This window comes from Haemaphysalis longicornis, unplaced genomic scaffold (genome assembly GCF_048455015.1).
Source record: "Haemaphysalis longicornis isolate Haplotype H1 unplaced genomic scaffold, Haemaphysalis longicornis Haplotype H1 scaffold_4, whole genome shotgun sequence".
In the NCBI taxonomy this organism is placed as follows: domain Eukaryota; kingdom Metazoa; phylum Arthropoda; class Arachnida; order Ixodida; family Ixodidae; genus Haemaphysalis; species Haemaphysalis longicornis.
This window is the reverse complement of record NW_027526361.1, coordinates 47028551-47042385: the sequence shown is the minus strand read 5'-3', so window position 1 is coordinate 47042385 and position 13835 is coordinate 47028551. Positions and strand designations below refer to the sequence as shown.

Below are 13835 nucleotides of genomic sequence, written 5' to 3'. Positions count from 1 at the left end.
TGCGGCAATCAGGGCACTGCTGCGCGCCAACCCCTCCTATGGCCATATCCCCGAGGTAGAAGCGGTACTGTCTTTGGAACCTTTCGTGACCTCCACATCATCATCTTCGCGGCATCGTTCTGGAGCCCAACAAAGTTGATGGCATCGGAGACCCACCGCCTGAAACCGCTTATTAACGCAAGTCTCAAAAGTTGTACAATTTTCCAATGGAATGCACGTGGCCTACGCTCGAAACTAGCTGATTTTCGTCAGCTTGTGCGGACATATCAATTTCCGTTCATTATTATATCTGAATCTCGAGTTGAAGAACATTTTAAGTTAAAGAATTATCAATTGCTTCATTCGCAGCGCTTAAACGGCCCAAGTCGACTTTTTGTTGCCGCCCGTCATGATGTGCCAGTAGCAAGCGTTGCTGTGCCTGCTCATGAATCCGAAGAATACGTCTGCGCGAAAACCAGAATTGGTACCCAGTGCTTCACTTTAATTGCTGCTTACATAGAGCCAAGCAACCACTTTGACGCCTCGCGGCTAGAAAATATTATTACTGGCACGTCCCCGCCTTATCTAATTTGTGGTGACTTTAATGCGCATCATGAGATCTGGGGCAGCGCACATACAAATTCCCGGGGAGTGCGGCTAGCCGAGCTGCTGATCAAGTACTCTGTTCAGCCTCTTAACGACGGCAGCATCACTTACATGAAAAACGAGAAAGTGAGCAGCTGCATTGACGTCTCTTTTATTTCAAGCAGCTGGGCTGCAAAATTCTTCTGGTGCACAGACCTGGAAACAAGGGGAAGTGACCACTACCCAGTTTTGCTTTCTTACCTTGACAAAGACGCGCTCCGAGAAGGAGCGAAGGTCAAGTGCACTGACTGGGAGGCCTATGAAGAGAGCGTGGGTCATAGCATTACAGCATCAACTAGCGATGACGACATAATACCTATAATTGCTCGCTGCCTGCGGGAATCATCGCGTGTTATGAAAAGGCCTACAAATGTCAGAAATGATGAGGAGTATGAGAGGCTACGAGCCATTCGCAGGCGTGCAGAACGCAAGGCTCGACGTACCAAAACTTTGGAAGACATGCAGCACGCACGTAGGGCGCAGAGACACGTGAGGCGCCATTTAGAGAAGTTAAACAGGCAGCGATGGCAAGAGTTTTGCGCGAAATTGGATGTTCGCAAGCCTTTGTCGCACATCTGGCGTGTAGTAAAGGGCATGCGTAACAACATCTCGCAACTACGCCCATTCAGCGCGCTGTCATTGCATGAGAATATTTCTCAGAGAGAAGCCGCTGAAGAATATTGCAAGCTGCTGTCCGCCACCACATCCGCAAGGACGCGCCCACAGCTCAATTATTTCCGTCCCCCTCCAGCTGCTGTGCCTGCGTTAGATCACCCGTTCTCGATACAAGAACTTAATGCGGCTATTTCCGATGTCAGAAAACGCTCTTCTCCTGGTTACGATTAAATTACTTATGAGGCTATTTCGCATTTATCACACCACTCTCGCTTGCGTCTCTTGGAGTACTATAACGCTACGTGGCTGCATGGAATCGTTCCTCCTGATTGGAAACTAGCGAAGATCACTTCCGTTCTGAAGCCTGGAAAGCCGCCGACACGTTATGACTCTTTTCGACCGATTGCCCTACTCAGTTGCATTGGAAAATTAATGGAAAAAATGATATTCAAAAGAATGAATTGGTATGTCGAAACCAGGAAACTTTACCCCCCTGAAATGAACGGCTTTCGACAGAATCGATCGGCCATTGACAACATAATTGCACTCGTATCATCTTTAGAAGAAGAACTAAATTCTGGCCATATCCCAACTGCAGTGTTTTTAGACATCAAGTCAGCATTTCACTCAGTTTACCATGATGCTATCCTAGCATCTCTTATTGCACTCGGCTTAGGAGGGAGGCTATATGCATGGATTGCGAACTATCTCGACGGACGGAAACTTTTCATGTGCACAGAAGAAGGCCCCACACCATGCTACGACGTAAATAGAGGCGTCCCTCAAGGAGCAGTTTTAAGCCCGCTGCTGTTTAATCTTACGCTTATTCACCTTAAACGCGTTCTTCCCCGGGGTGTCAAAGTCACACTCTACGCGGATGATATCTGTGTTTGGAGTGCTTCAAGATCGCGTCGGATCACACAGCAGAAGCTGCAGAAGGCTCTTTCAAGAATAGCGGCATACCTATCGCCGAGAGGACTCCATCTTTCCTCCGAAAAAAGTGTCGCAATGGCGTTCACCCGCAAGAGAATGGACCGATACCCTCTAATCCTCAGTGGCCGGCCTCTGCAGTACGTACGCACCCAAAGATACCTTGGCATTGTCATAGACAGAAACCTCTCCTGGTCCCCAGAAGTAAAAAGATTACGCTCGCGAATTTTAGCAGCATCCCAAATTATTGGATATCTTTGTGGCACTCGCTGCTGCAGTGATTGTCGCTCTGCTGTGCTCCTCTTCAAGGCATATGTTGATGGTATCTTGCGATATAGCCTGCCCGTCCTGCAGACACTGTCCCCGACAAGCAGAAAACAGCTGGAAGCGGCAAGGAACAACTGTCTGAGGAAGTGCCTTGGCCTCCCTGCAGGCTCGTCATGTTGTGGGACCCTTGCAGAAGCTGGCTGCCTGCCCATGGATGTGTTACGGCTTCAAGAGACGCTACGAAATTACTTGAGGTACAGACTACATGCCACAACCCATTTCCTGGCTCGCAGTGCGGATCAAGACTCTTCAAGCTTTGGACGAACAATAAGGGCAATTGATGCTTCCGTGCCAAATCAAGCACCGCAGACCATGCCACTGGGTTTTCCGCCATGGACTTTGTCCCCTGTTACCATAAAACATTCTATACCTGGAATTGATTCAAAAAAGCGCATATCCCAAACTGTCCTACTTCAGGTTACACTTGCCCATATTCAAAAATTTTACTCCGCAACGACCCATATTTTTACAGATGGATCGGCAACATCTGAGCGCACTTCTTCAGGAGTTTTTATTCCGTCAGCTAACAAATCACTGTCATGCCGGCTTGAGCGAGCGACTTCGTCCACGCTAGCTGAACTTTATGGAATTAAAGAAGCCATCCGGTACATACTTCCTCAGACACCGACACACTGGACCATATTCACAGACTCGAAAGCCGCCCTACAAAGCCTCCGACGTGCTAGCTGCTTCAGCATCCACGACCACATCCAGCGCGAAGTAAAATACCTGCACCATCTCGCTTACGCTGCCGGCCATCGCGTAACCTTTCAGTGGCTCCCTGGACACTGTGGTGTCCTAGGAAATCAGAGAGCAGATGAGGCTGCACGCAGGGGCCTAGAAATGAAAAACAAAAGAAAGATTTTCTTTACAAAAAATGATGCCTCAACTATGACCAAGGCCCTAGCTCTAGCAGAAAGAAACCGCTTATGGACCCTTCCGGAACATCATCATGATTTTCTGTACTCAATTGACCCACAGATAAGACTGAGGCTGCCAGAACGACTACCTCGCCGGCGGGAAACACTGTTTCATAGACTGCGACTTAATGTGGCGTTCACTAATGCCTACTTACATCGCATAGGCCAAAGTACAAGCCCACATTGCGACAACTGTGGCGCCCCCGAAACCGTCGAGCATGTCCTGCTAGAGTGCTCCGCCTACATTGACGCAAGGACTCGGTTAGAGCAAAGGATCACATGTCTTCACCCTGGACCAATTACGCTGAGCCTGCTACTTGGACCATGGCATTCTCCGTCATCTCAACGGAAAGTCCTGGATGCTTTATTTGGGTATCTTGAAGATATTGGCGTCACCGACACTTTATAGCCCCCCTTAAGCGGTCAGTCTATGCTACGCCGCATTTCCCTTTATATGAACCTCTCTTTTTTTTCCCTCTTTCACCTACTACTCTTCTTTTTACTACTCATCTGTCTTTTCCCCGTTCCCCTTCCTGCAGAGTAGCATGTCGACGTACCCATGTTGGCAAACCTCTCTGCCTTTCCTCCTTTAATAAAGAGCTTCTCTCTCTCTCTCTCTCTCTCTCTCTCTCTCTCTCTCTCTCTCTCTCTCGCCACTTTGTGAAGAAGGGAATGTATGCCATACAACCTGAACAAAATATCCGCAATGTGAGACTCCCAAACATCCCCAAACCTCCTAATAAGACGTTTGGGACGGTGCAGAAAAATTAATTCGTTGGGAAGAAAAAACAAACCAGAAACATTCATCTGATACAAGATAACAACGAAAGAAATAGAAGACAGCCGTTTTATTTCCTGCTGTGCGATGTGCCTGTAGGGGCTGGCTGCTTGGTACGTCGCATTAGACTGTTGAGTCTTTATAAGAACATCTCAAAAATACCGCAGGAAAGCCTACGCATTTTGAATACTTATCGAGGAGCTCTGAGCGCTGATCCTTGCGTGAATAAGCTAGAAAGGGCGAGGTACACATGATCTTCTGACCGATGCTCTGAAGAAAGTTGTTCTCTATCTCCTCGTGTGTTGCAAACTTGTGGGGGATACAGCTTCGAATTATTCAGGTGCGTCAGAAGCTGGCAAAATAACTGAATCACTGGAAATAGGCTTTTTAATGCACTACAGCAACAAAGCGGGCGAATTTTAGCACAGACACTGCTGCCCCTCACAAGCGGAGTGTAGCAGACGACAGCGGCGCGAGTCCCTAAGCCGACGTCAGAGCCAGGGGGCGCCACTCAAACATCTCACCCCGTGATCTCACCGCAAATAGTACAGAATCATCAAAATAGCTAGAACAATCAGTAACCATCACAAGCACCCATTTATCGCAATCTAAACCCGCAAAACTTAAACCAGATATTACTAGGACATTTTATTGGATCCAGCGATTTTATAAAGTGAGCTGAAGGAGGCTCGTTGGACCTTTTGACGCGTTGGACCTCTTGACGCGTTGGACCTCTTGACGCGTTGGACCTTTCGACGCGTTGGACCTCTTGACGCGTTGTATCTCTTGATTCCGAGTCAAGAGGTCCAATGAGTCAAGAGGTCCAACGCGTCAAAAGGTCCAATATTGGATCTTTTGACGCGTTGGACCTCTTGTCTCTTTGGACCTCTTGGCTCACCGTGGACCTCTTGACGCGGCTGGGGCGAGTCAAAAGGTCCAACGAGTCGAGAGGTCCAAGCTTTAACAAATCGCCGCAAGCTGCCAACCGCACTGCGTGAACGCTTGTTGGCACTGCAGGTTCTATAAAGGATGCTACACTTGCATCCATGCTCGTAGAATTGTTCAAGCACTCTTTACGAATATTTATTAGGCGCCAAGCAGAGCGCGGTAGACGCAACCATGCACAGCGTTTTGTTATTCCCACTTACGCAATTGTGTGGGTTAAGTGCGAATAATGCGAGTAAATAATTTTGTGGGCTGTCTTTACAAGGAAAGCTCCAACGGCGTTTATGCGGGTTACAGGTAATAATAAAAATACCGAAACTAAATATCAAACGCTGACGCCTCTACGGCAGGGCCTGTTACATCAGCTGTGCTGTGCTTTCAGCGCGCTGTCGCAAACGACGATGCCGCAGTAACAAGTGCATTTATTTATTAGAAATACCTACATCGTCCATTCCTGTGGGGGTTTGAGAAAGAAAAAAAAAGCAGCAAATTCAAAATAGCAATCACACATAATGCTAAAAAAGAGAACGAAGCACAAACAACCCAACAAAGCACAATATGCAACTGGAATGCAGCATTTATTAAAGGAAACCAGTACGTTAATGAAAGAACAATGACGTTCTCCAGTTTGTTCTTCGCTTCACTTTCTTCTCGTGCAGGCGCATAGGAATGTTATGTGGCGGTACGGCGGCTTTCTTCAACCGTGGTTTCAGGGGCTGCAGACCATCTATTATTAAACGACACACCCAACATGCACAAAAGACACACCATCAATAACGAGAGTTATCACAAACTGCGGTTTTGGCTGTTACACTTGAAATTCCAAGTGTGGTGACCGTGGTCACTTGGTTGTGAGCGTAACAAAAATAAATGACCACACTTTTAATTTCACGATAAATAACAAAAGAGAAGCAGTGTAGACAAAAGGAAATATCTTTAAAGCAGTCGCTTCAGAGCCAAACGCAATGCAGTCGCGCGCGGCGAGGAGAGGGGCTTCCCTAAAAGCTCGCAACCGGCTTGGTTTGCTCAGGTCTGCTCGGTGTTGTGAACTTTAGGCTTAGCATCGCGGTGGATATTTGACCGCCGCTATCTCTACAACTGCGAATTGCAATATATAGCAGAATTTTTCACCGCACTAACTTCCACTTTCTCGCATGTGGAAGTTCTTTTCCGCGATCAGGTTGATTTCGAAGAGCGGCGATAAGCTGTTGCTGCCGTGGTTGGCCCGGTTCGAGCCGCTTGCAGTTCCGTGCGGGCAGGTGCGCCGGCGTGTTCGCAGGCACGGCCTACGTGCGCGCCGATCGTTTCCGAGTGCTGAAAACGCTTCACGATTGCCTGGTTTATCCTTTTTTTGTTGGCGGACGACGCGCGGAATTCACAAATTTAGCACGGCTTTTGTCGTAGTTGATCGGTTGGATCGGGAAACGAGCCGCTGCTGACGGGCAGTCGCGCTGCTTGCTAGAGTGACGCAAAGAACGAAAGCGCCTCTTGGGCACAGCTTTGGGGCGCCCGCTATTTGAGAACCTTCGCCTCCTCCGAACGCCAGGTGATTTTTTTTTTTTTTTTTCCCGCCTTCGCTGATGCGCCACCACTTGCGTCCGAACTGACTTGCGCGATTTTGAGCACTGCGGCTGCGGCAACTGCGGTTAGCGTGACTGAACTGAGGTGGGCAAGTTCAGTTTGCGTTAACCATGGTTAGCGGGGTAACCGCAGTTTCGTCTGCCGTGTAACGCAGCAAACTGCGGTTTGGTCTAACCGCGGTTCGCTTGACCGTTGTTAACTGCGCTCGTGTAAGTAGGGTATTATTAGCAGTCTGTCTGTCTACTTTTCGCCAACAACCATATAGCAGTCGTATAGTACAGAATCATCAAAATAGCTAGAACAATCGGTAACCATCACAAGCACCCATTTATCGCCATCTAAACCCGCAAAACCTAAACCAGATATTACTAGGACATTTTATTGGATCCAGCGATTTTATAAAGTGAGCTGAATGAGGCTCGTTGGACCTTTTGACGCGTTGGACCTCTTGACGCGTTGGACCTTTCGACGCGTTGGACCTCTTGACGCGTTGTACCTCTTGACCCAAATTGGACCTTTTGACTCGTTGTACCTCTTGACTCGGCTGTCACGTGACTATTGGACCTCTTGTCTCGTTGGACCTCTTGACTCATTGGACCTCTTGACCAGAAGCGCCTCTTGACCAGAAGCGCATCCTGCGGCTGGCACTGCGGCGTAGCTGTCTTACTGTAAGATGACTTATCAACATCTCACGGAGCTCAAGACGTCGGAGATCTTGCACAGGTGTCCTGTAGATATCTCTCTTAAGACATCTTTGAGACATAAAAAATAGACGTCTTATAGCTAACTCGCATAGCGCAAGATGTCTAAGACCTTGCAAGACCATGGTAGACATCTATAAGACGTTTTGTGTTCAGTGGGATCGCTTTCTTCAGTTAACCACCGCCGCTTGCACGTGGTTCTGCTTACCCAGCCTAAAAAAACCATTGGCCGACCAATTGGTCCAATTTGCCACCCAATGGGTCCAAATGGAATCCCAATGGGTCCAAATGGAAACCCAATGGGTCGAAATGGAAACCCAATGGGTCCAATTGGACCTATTGGAGCGATCCGAATTGGGCCCATTGGCCCAATTAGGATGGCCAGTTGGGCCAATTGGACCCATTGGCTCCAACTATAAAGTTAATACTACTGACTGCTCCAACATGATGACCCAATCGGGGAGCCATTTTGGATAGTATTTGGATAGTATTCAATTACGACAACAAATGGCTGAAATTTAATTCTCTCTCTCACCCTTAATTTGAAACCTTCAGAAATGTTCAAAACTTGCAACCTTTACAAATGTATATTTCTGAGGCAATTAATTTTGATGTTACAATCAGCAATTCAAGATAAAGTTCTTAAAAAAACATAACAAACACACTAATGAAAACTTTCCGACACCTTGGCAAAATTGTTTTGAAATAAAACCCCGATCCAATCCAATCGAATCCAATCCATAGACGGACAGTGGATAAGTGATATTCAACGTGGTGTTGGCGGTGTAGGTAGTGTAGGCGTGTTGATCGGTTGCACACGCAGTCACGCAGTCTTCTCTGACTGCATTGCATTGGAAATGTAAGGTGGTCTGCAAGAGTGTGAGAAGTGGCGACGATGATATCGCACACCCATAGCAGTGTGTTTCAAGATGCATCTTTACGCTGAACGCCGCTAAGCCTCGCACCGAAGGAAGAGTGTCTCTGTTTATGTGAGTATACTGTTTACATGTAAGTTTTCCTTGCCATTTTCACCAATCATAGCGTGAACGGTGTTATTAAGAATTAATTTGTCTGCCTAAATATATTTCAGGGCTGTTCATGTTACGATTGACGGGTTCACGACATCGCCGCGCAACGCAGTTCGCCATGCATGGGACGTTGTTGAAGAGGTGAGCTCACGTCTTTCAACATTTCAGTGCCTTGTTGTTTTAATGCGCGAAACTGCGGTTTATCATAAACTTAACCCATTGTTCGCTTTTGCCACTCACTTTGTGAAGGTCCAGCCAGCCTGCGGCGAGCGGAGCACGGCATGGACAATGGCCTGTGAAAAATTGCTTAAACGACGAACTGTCTGCATGCTGTGTATACAAACAGAGCAATAAAGATATTCATTCATTCCGAGAGTTCTTGTATTTGTGATACAGGTAACCAACGCACTGCAGCGGCAGCTCAGATGGAGTGGCTGCGGCAGTGGGATGAACCAACTAGAAGTGCAACAAGTTGGCGGCCAATGGGAAGACCTATTGGCGTTCCAATGGGTCGGCCAATAGGTCGCCCAATTGGCCGGCCAATGGGTACGCCAATGGGTGCCTAAAACATCATTGGCCGACCAATTGGCCGGCCATTTGGTCGACCAATTGGAACGCCAATAGGTCGGCCAATGGTTTTTTTCGGCTGGGCTTACACATACAAAGATCGTCTTTTCCCTTTCGGCCCTTTATCGTACCAGTCTTCACCCATCTTTGGCGGGCGGTCTCTTTTTTTTTCCGCCTCGAGTCAGTGCGGACCACTCCTTGCTTCCCGGGTTATCCCGTGACGAGTCAATCTCCTCTGCTGAAAACGACTCAGCCGGCCAATTATTCTCTGTGTGGAGACATGTTACACACAAAGGGGCACAACGTGGGCTGAGCTTGCCCGAGGGCGCCATCACTTTTGAAGCTGCACCCATCCGACGCAATTATCCTGATCCGGGCGCTTCGTTTTGTGTAAGGACCAATGCGTTAGTACAGGCATTGGGTCGTGAATGTTTTTAATAGTGGCCCATACGAAGGATATGCGCCTTTATTCACAGGCGACGTACCAGGCATAACAGGCAGCACGGCACCGGCCGAAATATTTCGGGAAGAGGTGGGGGGGGGGGGGGGGGGGGGGAGGGGCTGGAGCCTCGTAAGCCTGGTCAGCCCCCCTCCCCCGGGCTACGCCACTGGAACTTGCGACGGACGGATAGAGGAACCCGCGGGAGGGAGGCAAATCAGACGAACCGCGAGATCATAACAGCGACTGGAACCCAAACCTCGATTGAGGTCTTACCGAAAGTCGCAATAAAATCGCCGTCATTCATAATTTTCTCTTGCTACGAGCCTGGGGAGTTCGCCAGTTTGGTGAAAAGGAGGCACTATGCGCGGTGTTGTGGACAGAATATGGTTCCTTAAAAACTACGGAGTGAGGAGGGGGGGGGGGTGCAGTGAAAATTTTTTGGGAGGGTTGAACCCCCCCCAAACCCCCCCTCTGGCTACGCCACTGATTGAGGCCATGAATAAACAGTTCAGGCGAAAGCAGCCAAGGAAATTAACTTAATCTTATCCAAAATTCCCGCGCCAGAGAGCTTGATTAGTAAGGTCGCGCCATCTCTCGCAAGCTTTACAAAAGACAAGCTAGAAAAGGGAACAGTCTTACGCTAGATATGGCATAATTTGAATCTTCGACGGCAACTAACTAAACCTACCTGACGTCATCTTTGTTGCTATTCGTTCTCGGCGTAGCAGCGGCAGCGAGTTTTCGCTAACGAAGCTCAAAACAGCCGTTCTTCCCAAGAAAGGAAGTTCTGTACCAACCTGACTGGCTCATAAGCACCACAAGGTACGCTTTGGAACTTACATTCGCGCTCAGCGAAAGTAATATTACTCCTAGATGAGGGTATCAAACCTCTTCGACGTTCGTTACTTAGCGCTGCTTAAAGCGATCATCGATTTATCTTCGGGCAGTAGTCACATGCAAAATGTAACGGTTTGTCTGTCGAGTAAACAAGTGTACGCCTCGATTCAACAGACGCAAGCCCTTACTTTAGATCTTCCGAATTCGCGTTTTATTTTGCTGATCAATGGTTGAGTGGTGTTCGCCATATTGCTGAGAAGGCTTGCAGGACTGATCTTATCAAAAGTGTGGTGTCTTTGCACCGTTTCTTTCGTTCTTATCGCACAAATTGCCTCCGGTGAGAGCAAGAGCTAAACCGCTGATTAAGAGTCGAGCCCCAGTCGCGTTTCCTGAATTGGGTTTTCCGTGTTTTCGACCCGGCCTCCTCGACGTTTCTAGACGTTTCCACAACAACACTGCGCTCTTCAGTTGTGTTCGTGTGGAGCCGTGTGACATATATTCAGATCAGGTATATATTACTTTCATAGTTTGTTTCAACACCATAAGTTCTAAATGATGGGCTCAACCAGGTAGAAGGCGTGTCCCTGCGGGGTTCTGAACGCGTCACTACTCTTGCAACTTCCTTGACTGACATTGCTGCCGTTTGCATCACCATCTGCGGTTCGTGCACGCATTCGCCGGGGTTATTCGCATTGTTTCGACGGCGTAGCAGCAGCAGCAGCAGCACTATGACACGCACGCTTATTGAAGCATTCGTTTGTGCCATGAAAAGCTAGCCTAACTTTCCGTCGTTTCCGCATCGTCGTACTACTGTGCTAGTTTAGTTAGCCTTTTTTTTTTTTACTGCCATTGTCCTTAAACCGTAATGGTTCGAATTCTTGCAAGTAGGTTTCTACTTAGACCGCAGCCGATGAGACTGAAATGTTTATGAACTTAAGTTTTAAACGGAGACTGTACTTTTCGCATGATAGTTGAATTTCTTCCTGGGGTGTCTCTTGTGCGTGACAAAATCAGGCGTGCACCGTTCAAACAAATTCCCTCTAAATGAATGATAACTTATTTTTAATTCACTAGTATCGTGGAACTGCACGCATTTTCAAGCCCCCAACGGCACATAGTTTTTCTTAGACCGACCACACAGCCATTGCTTTTTATTGCAGGTTACGCGATGGTTACGAAACCCAGGAACACTCCGTAACACAAAAAGTTTAGTCCCAACTTTTGCCCGAATGCGCTTAGATGGGTACTGTTAATTGCTTGTGGTAAATGTTTCTTTATTTTTATTTATTTATTTATTTATACAGGTACCTACATTGCCCTTGAGGATCTCTAATTTCGAAGGAGCGTTATTATTATCTTTGGACAAGGGTTTGAAGTTTCTTCAGATTCTAAAGAACAGCTGAACAGCAGGCTGAGGGAAGTAAGTGCAAAGTGAGGTTGAAACGTGGCCTATGGTATTAAGCCAGTGTTGATGTGTTGAGGTGTACTTGTTTGAGCAGGCGTCAATCTCAGTGGTAGGGTGAAGGTGAGGTCAAGAAAACTAAACTTGAGCAATAGGCAGCATCAAAGCCTGTTGGTGTTTGCTCAGCCCTTTCTGGCTCTATCAGCAAAAAAAAAATGAAAGAAGGAATTGGTGACTTCATTAAAAAAATCAAGCTCTCGTATTAGCCAAGTTTACTTGAAAACATAAATCAAAGACAGTCTTCATTGTTAGCACAGTAATAGGACTTCCTTTGCAGAAAAATAGGTTAGCAACGTATTTTTACGAATGGCTTTGTGTACCATATACAGTCTTGTATATAGTCTTACTGCAGAAATTTAGGAAAGCACCGGTGCGCCTTACGCAGACCTCAGTCATTGAAAATGCACCAGACGTCAGTGGTTGGTCCGTAAACCTGTCCTTATACCGGGATAAATTTCCATATGTTTGCAAATTCTTTGAAAGCACATCCTTACTATCATTTCATCTTCTAGTCTGCTGTGGTGATATCACTGTTGCATACATGTATCTTTACTTGTAAAGGATTATTTGTGGATGGACTAGGTCACTTTAGAAATCGTACTGTAGCCTTCAAGCCATTAGCTAGCACTGCAGTGCTTATGGAGGCACTGTGTTTTGCCGTGATAAACTACGTTGATTGACTAGCACTGATTGACCTGGTTCAAAGACTGAGCATGTGCAAGTGACCGACGAACATCAATTTGATAAAAGCAATCATTGAAAGACAATTTTCGAACCCGGTTAATTAGACCAAGCTGTTGCATTTCTATTTTTGCTGCCTGATCCAGCAAAAGTGAAGGCAGCTTTAAAAGGGGCCCTAGCTTTTACACGGTTCATCTGCAGCTCACATGGCAGTGTTATTAGTCGCTTGAGCAGCACTATCTTTTCCCACGTGCATTGAAATGTCTTAGGGCCTTTGATGACGTCTCAACCACACAATTTTCTGCTTATGTTAATTTGCAGTTGTTAATATGGAAGGCTTTTATTACTATGAAATTGTGGTGGAAACAGTATATATAATGGTGCTCCTTTTCTATTGCTATTTTAGGCAAAAAAGTTTTTTGTAGCGGTACGTATTTTGTTCTACTGCTTGGCAAACCAATCATTGTCAAGAATAAGCTTGTCCGGTTTTCCCTTTTTGTTAAGACTCGTATATTTCAATGCGTGCTGAACTCCTCATCATGTTCCTACATAAGTTCTCTTTTTTGCTACACTGCACTACACTACAGAGCTACACTATTTTCTGCAATTCCTGTCATATAGCTTTGGCATTTAGAAGCACTTTTTGTAGCCGTTAGGGTAAACCAGTCAGAGATACGCATCCAGTTAGTTGGTAAACACTTATTTTTTTATTAGCACATGGTCTGATAAATAAAGCAAATTATCTGAGAATGGCTCTGTTAAAAATGGTTCTTGTTGTCTCAGAGCAATGCCAGGTGCATACCTCGGCAAAACTAGACGCCATTCACTCGCACTCACTCAAAAAAAAACAAACTTTTGCTCACACACTCACTCTCACTCACCACTCGCCGTCACCACGCTCACCACTAGCCGTGACTACTCGCACTCACTCGCGCTCACGCTCAAGGCTCGCACTCACCACTTGCACTCACACACGCTCACATTCACCTCTCTTCCTCACCACTTGTACACACTTGCACTCACCACTCGTCACCTCTCGCACGCGAGTGTGCGCAGCAGACCCTCCATGAGTCATGAAGCGGAACTGTATTAGTGCATTATGGCATCAGAAGTCCATCCAAATCATGCTCCTTAATCAACACGCCACCAGAGAGTTTATCGCTCACCGCGGTAAGTCCCACAAATCATGCGAGCAGCGCGAGTGCCTTCGTGATTGGTGAGCGGGGCTCAGAACTCGCAAAAGTCGAGTGGAACTCGCCAATCGCGAGTGGTGGGTGCACTTACACTCGCGAGTGCTGAGCAGGACTCACAGCGAGTGGCACTCGCAAGTGGTGAATGGGGCTCGCCGCAAGAGGCACTTGCACTCGCGACCGGTGAGCGGGGCTCACTGCGAGTGG

The 13835-nt window shown here is 47.2% G+C and overlaps 1 protein-coding gene and 1 long non-coding RNA gene across 6 annotated transcripts in view; both read left to right on the top strand.

Annotated features, from left to right (window-relative positions):
* Window positions 1–13835, top strand: part of Lfg (Glutamate NMDA receptor-associated protein 1 lifeguard) — a 63982-nt gene that overhangs the window by 6015 nt on the left and 44132 nt on the right. The window contains exons 1-2 of one of the 5 annotated variants that reach the window (XM_077706636.1): window positions 10145–10280; window positions 11600–11715. The exons of 1 other annotated variant lie outside the window; for it this stretch is intronic. The gene's annotated coding sequence lies outside the window, so the exon portion shown is untranslated. Of the gene's footprint in view, window positions 1–10127; window positions 10281–10657; window positions 10804–11599; window positions 11716–13835 lie in introns of those variants that run through there. 3 more of the 5 variants (XM_077706634.1, XM_077706633.1, XM_077706635.1) reach the window with 3 other exon arrangements.
* On the top strand, window positions 8179–8818 carry LOC144180331 (uncharacterized). The gene is made up of 3 exons (XR_013324374.1): window positions 8179–8410; window positions 8512–8590; window positions 8699–8818. It is a non-coding gene; the product is annotated as an uncharacterized LOC144180331 (long non-coding RNA).